This window comes from Pinus tabuliformis, chromosome J, assembly GCF_031772625.1.
Source record: "Pinus tabuliformis cultivar Carrire ecotype Pingquan chromosome J, CPIR1, whole genome shotgun sequence".
In the NCBI taxonomy this organism is placed as follows: domain Eukaryota; kingdom Viridiplantae; phylum Streptophyta; class Pinopsida; order Pinales; family Pinaceae; genus Pinus; species Pinus tabuliformis.
This window is the reverse complement of record NC_142295.1, coordinates 923,993,008-924,006,029: the sequence shown is the minus strand read 5'-3', so window position 1 is coordinate 924,006,029 and position 13,022 is coordinate 923,993,008.

The window sequence follows — 13,022 nt, the reverse complement described above, 5'->3', positions numbered from 1 at the left end:
GAGCTCGAAATTGGATAGTGAATGAGTTAAGTAACCTCCTATCCTCTCATCCCTTCCTCCATGGAAACTAACTCTAAGTTTGGAAGGCCATTCAATACCCTCATTTATGACCAAACCTCCTCCATTTTCTTATAAATGGAGCACTCATCTAAGTGATCAAAGGGCTCCACTTTGAGAATTTGTGAGGAGATACTATTGGTGTGAGGTTTGAGATTGTAAGCAATTATTGTTATGCTGCCAAAGTGTTGTACTTTTGATGTGATGTTGGTTGGAACCCAAGATGGAGGAGTGACATTGGATCGGACTTCATGGTTGTAACTCTTCCTTCTACTTAAAAAAGTTGTTTAAACCTTTTCCCATATTCTTTTTTTTATGTATGATGATTATATGTGTAAATGCTTTCGATTCCATATGCTTATAGTAGATCGATCTCTTGCTTTGATTGGTTTTTGTCCTTTGTTTATGATTGCAAGTACTTGTTGAGTGGACTAAGTTCGAGAGGGAGCCGCAATAGCCATATAAAGGAGACAAAGGGAAAGTGAAAGATAACAAGTAGGTCCCTTGTCTTATTCATATTCTATAGAAAAAGGATAAACACTTTAAATCTATTGTTCTAGGTGTAGCTACCCACCTAGGGAAATTGTATTTATCCGTAGATGCAAAATTCCACATAACAAATTGGTGACTCCGCTGGGGATTGATCACCATTCTGGGTAGTTTACCATCATCCTAACACACCCTAGTAGACTTTACTTGCTCCCATTGATCTTGTTTCATCCATTTTTGAAGTGTTTTTTGGTAAAAATTGTGCTTGAGAGCCCCTCGGATGGCCTCTCTGGCACCAGCGCAGGTTTGGTCAAGAAATATAGTGTTACAGAGCACTCTTGGATTGAGGATAGTGCTCTGAAGCATGCTGTCTCCCATTTAGGGCTGCACTAATCTTCCTTAGGCAGAAAATCCCACCTTTGACTTGATTTTTTTCCAAATTTCCTCTTTTTTTTTTGCTTGCTGAAAGATCAATGATTTTTGTACTCAAATCAATTTGTGTTGCCTTTTCTAGCCCTACTTTGGCCTTGATTGTTTAGTGTTTTTGAGATTATTACTTCATCACTATCAGTTCATTGTCAAAGTTAGTTTATAGTCGATTAATCTTTGTTCAAAAGAAAGTGTCGTAAAAGTCTTCATTTATTTCGAAAAGCAACTGTCATAAAGTCTTTGTTCTTGCAAAAAGATTGATTGATTGTATGTGCATTAGTTTGCTTTTGTTCATCTTAACATTAAGGGAATTGAAAAGAAAAACATGCATTGTGCATTGGAAAAGTTTGAGTGTGCTCCTAGGAATAGTTTAAGGAAATTGCATTAGATGTGCTCTTTGTTCTTTGATTAAAAGAATCTAATTGCTTTATCCCTACTAGCTAAGGTTTTCATTGTTAAAATTGAACAAAAAGAAAGCTTATCATATTGGTTTCATTCTAGGAATTTCAAAGAAATCACGTGGTGAACCTTAAAAGACAAATTCTTAATCTAGATCAACTTAAAATTAACCTCAATTAACCTAATGGAGCATTGTCACCTAAAGCAAAACATTTAGAGGTTCTAGGCTAGAGACATGTTCCAGCGTCCTAAAACACAGTAGTTGTCACTAACTTGTTTGCGATACATTCTGAGTGTGATACGTCATTCCGTGTACGTGAGTATATCGTAGCTCACCCACATATCTTCAGGTGTATATGGCGGTGTTACATTACGTAAACTATAAAGGAATGCTCTCACTGTGTGGTTTTGCATTAGACAATGCTAATAAGGATTGGGCCTCCACATACTTTTAGGTATATATGGGAGGACTACAATAGGTTGTTATCCATCCTTAGGTAACTGAGTTGGCCAACTTGTACACTATGATACACCAAACACATCATTCGGGGAGATTTCCTGCACGTATGTTAAGTCCTTGGTTTACTGAGGCAGTGTATTGTAGTTCACAGTTACCTCGTAATCCTTTTGCCTAGATTATCCCTCTTTTGTTTTGTTATATTATTTTGATTAAAATAAAACTAATTGACTACGGATAACATCCTCCACATCACTCCTTAGTTGATCTTAGGTTGAAACATATGGCAACAACTCCAGAGTCCATGGATCAAGGAATTCCTTTTGATGGGAATCTTAGTCCTCTTCCTCCTTTCAGAAATATTGGTGCTCCTTATATGGCTGCATTGTCCCTTCTGGGATTTACCATTGGCTTGCCAGTATGGTTGTTTTCAACCTCCTTGGTTCAAAATATCACGATTTCTCCACAATCGAGTACTCCAACTAGAAAAAATCAATCTCCAGTTGACCCCTTGCCTTCTTCCTTAGTTTTTTCTTCCTCCCCTTCTTCCTCTTCGCCTAGTGAAAGTATTGACACTAGTAACCAAGTGGCTAAGAAGAAGAAGAAAGGGAAGAAGAAGAAGAAGAATAAAATTTAGCAAGGGGGCAACCAAGCAACCATTGCCTTGAATGCAACTTCTAATGAGAAACCATCCGATAAGCCTCACAAAGTTCGATATCCATGCAAACTTTGTACAGGAGACCATCTTCTTCAAAATTGTCCTGATATTCATATTAGAAGAAGGGTCTCCTCATTCACATCATCATGTTTCATCAACTTCTGGAGATCATTCCGATGACACACCATCAACTAGTGGTAGTAAATTTCATGGAAAGAAGGGTAAAGTTAAGTTTCCCTGTAGGTTATGTGAAGGGAATCACCCCATTCACCTTTGTCCCTATCTGGATGAACCAAAAAGTGTTCGATAATTGTCCTGCTTCTCCACGGCGACTTCCATCTGGTTGCAGGAGACTCTCCTTTAATCCTTCACTAGTTGATAAAGTAATAAATCAACCATCAGTCAAAACCACTCTCTCTTAATGTGAATCCCATGAGTCTATACCTAACCTATCACAGGTCAAGGAAACAGTTGACCTGATTTCACCTTCAGTTAATCATATCTTTCCCATAGAGAGTGAGTATGATACCACTTAGGTTCTTTTCATTTCTTCATATTCCAATGAGCTTGGAGGCAATCCTCCTGTTCCATCAAGACACGAGGAAAATCCTCCCATTCTCGTAACTCAAGGGGGAAATTCTCTCATTCTTACAATACCCCCTCCAAGTAGTCTAGTCACTTCCATTGATTGGAATCAACTGGTAGGATGTCGTCTTCCTTCTTATGCGCCTTTCCAGATCATAGTACAGGTTTGTAATATGATTGTACCTGGCACTATTATAGATGGAGGTATATCAATGAGCATTCTTTCCTCCACTTCTTGGAAAGCACTCTATTTGCTGCCACTTGTGCCTGTTACCCAAAATCTATTGGCTTTTAATAATGGAACTAGTAAGCCATTAGGGATCCTTCCTCAGTTGCCTATTACTTTGGGCGGAAAAATTGTTTATCTCAATGTGATGGTAGTACCAAGCCCTCTAGATTACAATTTACTTCTTAGGCGTGACTATGTTTATGACATGGGAGCTATTGTTTCAACACTCTTTCGAGTGATGTGTTTCCCGAATCAAAGCAGAATTGTCACTTTTGACCAGCTTTCATTTCCCGGTCAAAATATGGCTTCCAGGAAACCATCTTCCCTAAATGGTCCTTTTGTCCCAGTGGTATCTTCCCCACCATGGGTCAATTATGTGGAAACCATTCCATGCCTACATCAACTAACGATCACTTTAGTGATGTTGTACATTATGCGCTGGGGGCATTGGAACCAGATCCTGGATTCCTTGTTACGGATCCCTTCCAGAGCATTGTTCTCCTGACCCTATTGGAAGTCATGACCTCTTACGGGTCATGAAAAAGATACATGAGCATGGTTCCTTGTCTTGTGTCAAGCTCGTTAAAATTTTATAAAACAAGGAATATGGGGATATTTCTTTTACTGTGTCAACCTCATTAAAAAATGAAATAGGTCCCAGAGCATAGTTCCTTCTCTTGTGTCAAGCTCGTTAAAAAATGAAACAAGGAATCTAAGCAGAGTTCCTTGTCTTGTGTCAAGCTCATAAAAAAGTGAAACAAGGTCCCCTGAAGCAAAGTTCAATTTGATTCTATGATTAGATCTCGTAAAATCCCAGTTGAGTCTTTCACTTGATCTTGTAAATGAACCTTCATTCCATCCACCTAATAGCCACGAGTAGTCTACTTAGGTGAATTTAATGAAGCTTGGGGGGCATGCACCTAGAATCAAGTCATCATGGTGGGGGCATGTAAACCAATCTCAAGCATGGTTTTTTCTTGTTTCAAGCTTTTGTAAAAATGAAACTGAATCCAAGCATAGTTTTTCGTTTCAAGCTTGTGTAAACATGAAACTGAATCCAAGCATAGTTTTTAATTTCAGGCTTGTGTAAACATGAAACTGAATCCAAGCATAGTTTCCTATAGTTCAAGCTTGTGTAAAAATGAGCCCATTTCCATTTTGACCCTCGTGATTTCCATTCTATCAACCTCTTCCATCAGATGAGCCTTGGTTTTTATCCCTCTATTGTCACTATCTGTTTGGCCAATCATACACTTTCACATGGTTGTTTTACCCCCTTGGAGTCCTCTTTAAGCTCTTTTCAGACTCTCGAACTATGAAAAGACTGTGGAGTGCTTGTCCTCTTTAGCTCATTAACGGATTGGAAACGACATCTACTTAGTATAAGTTTAACTGTTTTCCACACAGAGATAGATTATTTATGAAAAAGGAATACGTTGATCGAACATGGTTAATAGGTTCTCTCTCATATTATTTTATGCTTTTTCAGACTTGAGAGACAAAATTACGAAAAAGAAGTTGTGGAGTTTTCCTTTTGTCCCTTTTCAAACTCTCTAAACATGAAAAGGACCAAGTTATCATTGTCATTAAACTTGTTAAAATATCAAATAGCGACAAACTTGTCCATCATGACAATACCAAGTTTCACATTCGCTAGACTTGTTAAAACATCACATAGCGATGGATTCACCCAAAGGGTGGAATTATACAACAAGCATATGTTATCCTCCTCAAGATTGACAAAAATAAAGAGGTATTGGTCAGGAATGACTGGGGAAAATGGGAAAAGGGGTAAACCACTTTATGCTAGTAGGTTGCTCTTGAACATGACACTTTCACTTCATCACTGTAAATATTTGGGTTGGTTTATCTGCTTAATGGTAATCATACCTTAGTCTATCATACCATCCTTTACTTTGGTTTTAGTTCAATGCTACCAATTCATTCAGTGTTGTTGACATGTTCAAGAGAAGTCGTTTAGCTAAAATCATCCTTTGCAATACTCTTAAACCTTCATTTTCATGATCGCCATTCCTGAACCTTGTGTCATCAGTCACATTCCGTATCCAAAAATCATTACACCTTTTTCGCGTCGTTGATGTGGGATACATCAAGGGCCTCATGCGATGAGTCACTTCTTGTCGACATCATAACATTATCCAAGAAGTTGACTTAGAAACACCCTTCCAGTACCTTGAGGGTTGCATACATCAATGGCAAGTTTCTTGCTTCCGGTGATAGGTTGACATCATTGGCCTTCGACCAAAAGAATTTGTATGTTGTTTGACATCAAAACATCCATTCACACCACGCAGAATGTAGAGTAGTACCTTGAGGACCATTATCATTATCATTGATTTCTCTCACGTTTGTTAACAGCTTACATATTTGGCTGGTAATCAGACGGTGTCTTCCCATGTTCGACTTTAGATCACATATTTGTGTGGTTAGATTCGTACTTGAGCAAACGATTGAATAGATAGAAGACCCCGAATCTAGTTTCATCCATTCAGGCTATGATTTCAGGACAATGCCAAATCATCCATACAATGGCTTTACATTGATGGTCATCCCATTATGGGTCTATATCTGTAGACGACTATCTATGTACTTGTAATGAAATTTTATACACTGAGCATCGGTATGCCTTCCCTCAGTGATTCATTAAAAAATTCAAAATATCATGATATTATGTGTTGTAATTGATGCAGGTCACCATCTACTTCAGAACCTCCTCATCACATCGTAAAGCATATTACTCGACATTAACATTTTCGACTTCATGCTTTAGGGGGAAGTTGTTATAGATCCATTTGGGCACATCACTCCCAACATTTAGATCAGTACTATTAGGGCTCATCAAACCCTAATTAAGTTGCTACATGCCCTAGACAATTCATCACTTTGGATGCCTCCTTCCCTGAGAGTTTCTTGGCCTGAATGCATTCAGAAATGCCTCTTTGAGGGGCCAGTGCGGCCTTGGTCAGGGGTAAGTGCACTTCAGTGTAGGTAGGCCCATATTAGGGTGCATTTCAGAGCACTTAGGCCCACTTTGACCTTCACTGGGTGAGATTGAGCGAAATCCTCACAGGGTTCTGGGAATATTCTTATCTTCTGGAGCCTTCTAGAAGATTCCCACACTTATCATCTCCTATGAGCTTGACATTGGATAGGGAATGAGTTAATTAACCTCCTATCCTCTCATCCCTTCCTCCATGTAAATTAATTGTAAGTTTGGAAGGCCATTCAATACCCTCATTTATGACCAAACCTACTCCATTTTCCTATAAATTGAGCACTCATCTAAGTGATCAGGGGCTAGACATTGAGAATTTGTAAGGAGATACTATTGGTATGAGGTTTGAGATTGTAAGCAAGTATTTTTATGCTTCTAGAGTGTTGTGATTTTGATGTGATGTTGGTTGGAACCCAAGTTGGAGGAGTGACATTGGATCGGACTTCATGGCTATAACTCTTCCTTCTACTTAATAAAGTTGATTACACCTTTTCCCATATTCTTGTCTTTATGTATGATGATTATATGTGTAAATGCTTTTGATTCGATTTTCTAATAGTGGATAGATCTCTTTCTTTGATTGGTTTTTATCCTCTGTTTATGACCGCAGGTCCTTGTTAAGAAGATTAAGTTAGAGAAGGAGAGATAGGAGCCATACAAAGGAGACAAAGGCAAAGAAAAAAATAACAAGTAGGTCCCTTGTCTTATTTATATTCTATAGAAAAAGGATAAATACTTTAAATCTGTTATTCTAGGTATAGCTACCCACCTAGGGAAATTTTATTGATCTGTAGATGAAAAATTCCACATAATAGTATTACACAAATTTCAATGTATTCTGGATAGTTTGTATTAAGTTTCGGGATAGGTTTACCACTCCAACAATCCCTTATCTATATTTTCAACAAATAAAGAAAAAATTACTTGGGGTTTCCATAAAGATTGTTTTTTTCAATGGAAATTCCATTAGAAAAATACTCTCATCTCAATTTCCACACCTGAAAGTAAAATTCAGGTGCAACTATTGAAAAAATATATGGAGAATTGTATATGGGAACGTGGAGGTTAGTAAATGGGGATGAATAAGTTCTTACAAATCCATATAAATTACTATAATGGTAGAGCAGAGATGGTAAAGCCAAAATTCTTGTTGGTCTTGCTCTCTTAGACTCTAAGGTGCATCATCTAGATCTGGAAAAATAATCCAAGGAAATCTAGTATAACCTGAATAAACTCTAGAGAAAAGCATCAAATAAAAGTTTTATTTAAGGCTTCAATTATTTAAATTCAAGATATTTGATGTTGTCACTATGTCTAACTACAAGCACTCTGAGGTCTCTTGTTAGATAGTGATCAACATAATTCAATGCTACAATAGATGAAGAGTATGGCAAAACCATTTTTTAAACCTTTCACCTTCTAAATATAGAAACATTATTTTTAATCCTAGTTAAATACCTTTACAAATTTTATAAGGTATGATTTCAACTCTCTTAGCAGAAGAAAATAGGGCAATTGTAGGAGATTCAGAGGGATATCTTCAACTATAAATGACATTATAATCAGAAAATGATGGAAAATAAAATGATAGTTAAGAGTGAGATTGAGTGTTACTACTATGGAAAAATAAGTCACAAAACAATTAATTGCAAATCCCCTGCTAATGACCTTCTCAAAAGAAAGCTTAAAGAATTAGCAAAGATTTTTCCTTCTAAATAAAACAATGTCATTTTTAATCTCAATGAAATGTCTTCACAAACTGTAGAAGACATGATTTCAACTCTCTAAGAAGAATAAAAGAGGGCAATTGTAGGTGATTCTCAACTAGAAACTGCACTATACTCAAAGAAGAGGAGGGAAAAAATAATGAAAGGTAAGAGTGAGTTTGAGTGTTATTACTATGGAAAGAGAGGTCATACAAAAATTAATTGCAAAGCATGTGTTAGTGACCTTCTCAAAGGAAACAAAGCTGAAAGAATTAGAAAATGTGGCCATTACTGAAGATCTACTGGAGACTGAAAGTAGTAATGATCTATAATGAATTTATAAACACATACTATAGAAACAAATAACAAAACTCAACAATTGCATACCAAAACCTTTCACTAATTGTCATTAATTATGCACATGAAAATGTGCTATAGAAAACCACTAAAATATTGAATGGCAAATCTCTAATGTTAATGCATACCCTCAAATTTCTTTATATAAATTAAAAGGGAAGACTAGGGTCTACAAAATTAGATATAAATCATAGATATATGGATATTCAAGAGGATGATTTGGTGCACTCCAAGCCAAGAGTTCATATTACCTTGGGGTCTACAGCATAACTAAAGGTCGAAATCCAAGACAAAAAAGTTTCTCAAAAATAAATTGCATTATCCTCAGTGTTAGACTCCATCTTGTCAGCTCGCTGCAGTCAAATTCACCAAGGTTCATTTGTCATCATTCGCAGTCATTGATGTTACTGTGGTCTAGAAAAGAGTCATTTCAAAGTCAAGGTTTTATAGTTGGTCTTCAAACTTGTCAAATGATTCCTACAGGCTAGAAGAAGGTTCAGTGAGTTTCTATCTCAAGATGGTTATCAATGCAAGATGGATTCTTCTTCAAAACCCCGTTTTGAAGAATAAATCATCAGATGTGTCTTTGTAATAAATAGGTAAGTTGTCAAAATGTTTCAAATTTTCCAACTCTTCAAATGACAGCCCTGTTTCAGCTTCAAAGGCAACTCTGTCACCGTATTATCTTCACCAGTTTCAGCAATCCTACAACAGATAGACAAGCGTTAACAGTCACCATATGAGTTGCAAAGGTTTTTCTTCACTGATTTTAAGCATCCTTATGTTTTGGAAACCATTGTCTCCATCTTCACTCGGTGTCTCCATTCCCCTAGTTCCATCACCTTTATGTTGGAGTTACTCTTTATGAAGATTGTTGGAGCTGCTCTTTAGTGGTTTGGAACGGAGGACATGGAAAATGGTTCTGCTTGGTGCATATGTCACAAGATAAAGTGAATCAAACATTAAGGAGAAAAGAGAAAGAATGACAATGAATCTTCATTATATTTTGATTTCCAGGTATTTGGAAATACACAGGCGCTGTTTTTATGACAGTTCACACGACATATGAAGGAATTAATGGCAAAAGCTGAGTTAAAGTTGCTTGAAGGATTGTAGATATATCATCGTTTGCAAACAATTATTCAATTCAATTTCTACAACCAGTTTTATGTATGGCATGAATCCTTAGAAAGATGCAGTTTTGGGTACTGAAGCTTTTCACTGAAAATTCAACTGGAGGTGTGCGCTACCCATAGAGAGGTCGCGCTACACACAAGGCACGTGCTACGCGTTGGGCTTCACCGACCTGTGCAAAATAGCAAGCACACTACGCACATGCTGCGCGCAGCGCACTTGGTGAGCGCGCTACGCGTATAATATCAGGGCCATTCTCAAATTATGGTGCAGAGTGAAAACAACATCCTGACTCAATGGCAGAACGGGGTCGATCCCAAATCAAGGTACGAAGTGAAAACAATATTCTGACCTAATGGTGTATCGATATCGATCCCAAATCATGGTGCGGCGTGAAAATAACATCTCGCCCTGATGCTTCAAATTTTTGGTGGCTCCCCCAAGTCACATTATGGATTCGACTTCCAATGACATGTTCCAATATGGATTTTAACCAAGGTATGAAGGGCAGTTGTTAATACAATGAAATGAAATTTAATATAATATCTCGTCCCCTACCAAGGTATTTAAACGCCTAAGTGGCTCACTGGTCTGAACACAATTCCTCACAGGATTAAACGTTGAATGACCATGGTTTTAAATGGTTTTGGACCTGGGTATCGACTGCGGTATTCACACTAAGTGATTTAGTAATGTTGACTTCATGATCGACTCCTACTTATATCAAATTGATGGTATATGAGTGAGTGGTTATGATGTTCTACCCAAAAGCATTCGAAGCTTGAAGTAGCATGGTCTTGATATTGTGTATATCAATTTCAACAAGAAATTTTGAACTCCAAAATTTTGTGGCAAAATATTTATTTGACACAGTTATTCAAGGTTTAACTTTGGAGTCAAATGCAATGATCCATGCAGATCTTGTCATCCTTTGTCATGAGATTTTTGTTCACTTTTCCAACCGACATTCTTCACCAAGAGAAGTACTTCTATCGCTGCCTTTTGTTACACAAGATTCCTTCAGTGCTTTTGAAACTGCTTTGTCCAAAGCATCTAGTGCAAAAGAGCAGAAACGTCGATTCTTCAAAACGTGGTCTACGTTGATGTCAGTCATTGGAGTTCTCGCACGGATAACATGTATATCCCTGCATGTTATTAGTCATTAGCAGGTGGAATTTCCCTTCCTTGTATATTTTAACTGTTGTCACATATTTGCTGCCTAAATGCGGTTGCGGTGATTTTCCTCATGTTTCCCATGCTGAAGCGGTGTATTGAAAGGTCAAACTGGCGCATTTGTGACATGGTGGCAACAGCCTTGCCTGTACGCGATGTTTTCAATTCTACTTCTTTGGATTCGTGCTTTAGTTACTGCATAAAGATCTGCATAAAGATAAGACCGCTGGTTAGGCAACCAAAGGTGATCATGCGGATGAGTATTGGAAATTATGAATGGCATTAGATTTTCCCACAAATAAATGGATTGTATGCGCTGATATTGGAGAAGATATTACGCTATTTTTATTAAAGATTAGTTCTTATTCAAAGGCAAAGTAAAGTCAAACCCAAATTAAACGCAGATTACCAACCTGGGCAGAAAAATAGGGACAGATTGCTTATCTTTGTCTTCAGTTATGATTTGGAAGGTTCACACTACAGCTTCCGCCTTTGTATTGGTCACAGAAAGTCTCGAATGAAAATGTAACGCTATTCTTTAGAACCGATGAGTGGCTCTTTTACTATTTTCATCATTTCAGTTGAAATAGTTCCATACTTTCATCGATCTGTTTTCTCCTGGGCTTATTTATTGTATGAAAAATCATTTGTAAGGGTAGAGAGAGTTCTGAGAGGTGCGTGTAGGAGAACAGAGAGATTTATTGTATAGTTGTTTGACAAAGATTAATTGAAGAGTACAACTCTGATTTATAAGATTCCTGTGGCTTGAAATTTGGCATATGCTTTTCTCTGTTTCATATGTATCTTGTAATGTTTTTCATTTCATTCATAAATCGTTTTCAATTTGAATGCTTTTGAGTGAAAGGGTAAAATTCAGCTTACTGCTTTGCCCTGGAGAAGCATTCATGTTTTGTGTTTCTTCCTCTGTTTAAAAGGGATTCATACATTAATGCCCCTTTCAGCTTTCTTAACGGTCCTTCCATTTCATATAATTTCAGTTTGGATGCTTAATCTCTTGCCTACCTTGCCTTATGGAGTAATCTGTGTCTTTGATTAAATCTCTGCTCTTGCTGTCTTTGCCCCACACAGCCCAGAAAACCCAATCATTTATCAAAAACCCCTTTCTATCAATTTACTAGCCTAAAATAAGTTTCGAGTTTGAAGTCATCTCGCATCCTATTGCTCATTTTCTCGAGATCAACTGGAGAGAGCCCTCTCCTGTCCTCGTAGGGCTAGCTACGACGTTGACCGTGGTTTGATGTGGCCTCGAGTTTTGCCTTCCTTAGCCTGAGGCAGATTTGAGCGCTAACACTCAGCATGCTATCTACTTTAACTGGAGATTAAGGACATGGATAACCTTATCTTGTCCTTACCCTACCTAAAATTGTTGCACACATGCACACTAACTGATAGAAGGTAAATTTAGGGCTATGCCCTCTGGTCGTCTAATCATGGCTTCCATCATTTATAGATTAGATATATTGTTGATGTAATAGAGAGCACCAAATATGTTGTACGTACTCTAGCACATTGAATATTATCATAGGCACACACTCTAATAGGTTGTCGAACATGTAATTTTAGGCATATGTGGTTATAAGTTTTAATTTCCTAATAGAGGTTATAAGGATCAAACCTTGTAGTAACATGCATACTTGCATGTATATTGTAACCGCTAGAATCAACCCATAACAAGATGTCTCATATTCCATGTGGTTACAATGATAGAAACCTATAGCTGATATTATGACCCCTCGATCCAAAATGGTATGATATTGAGAAAACAATAAAAAGTCCTCCTTCAAGTGATAGAGAGGCCATGAATAGTTTCATGACATCAATGATGAAGATTATGGTTTATATTAAGAAGAAGCACCCTATGTACCAAGTTGGAACAATATGGGATTAGCCAACCTCTTACCAAAAATCGTTTCCCTCTAATGTGACCACTACAGTTAATTTCAGTCATAGAACCTACAAGGTTTATTTAGGAAGGTTTCTAGAGGACGATACTTCCCATTCCATGAATTTGGTCACAAAATTGGTGCCCAAAAATGTTCATCTAGCACAAACTCAAAGAGCAGATCAAATATAATTATATTAAAATAAATATCAAAATAAAACTTCTCATTAATTAAGCTAATTAACTAAGATCAACCTCTCTAGAACACAGATTTTCCTCAAAATCATTACACACAGAAATGCCAATTCAAAATCCTAAACTTTGAGCCAATGTATCCCCTTTATTTTGTGGCTCCTGTTGAACTAAAACTATATTTAATTGTCTCAAACTAACATACAACTGCCTCTTGCCCTGAGTGTGTAAATTAAGC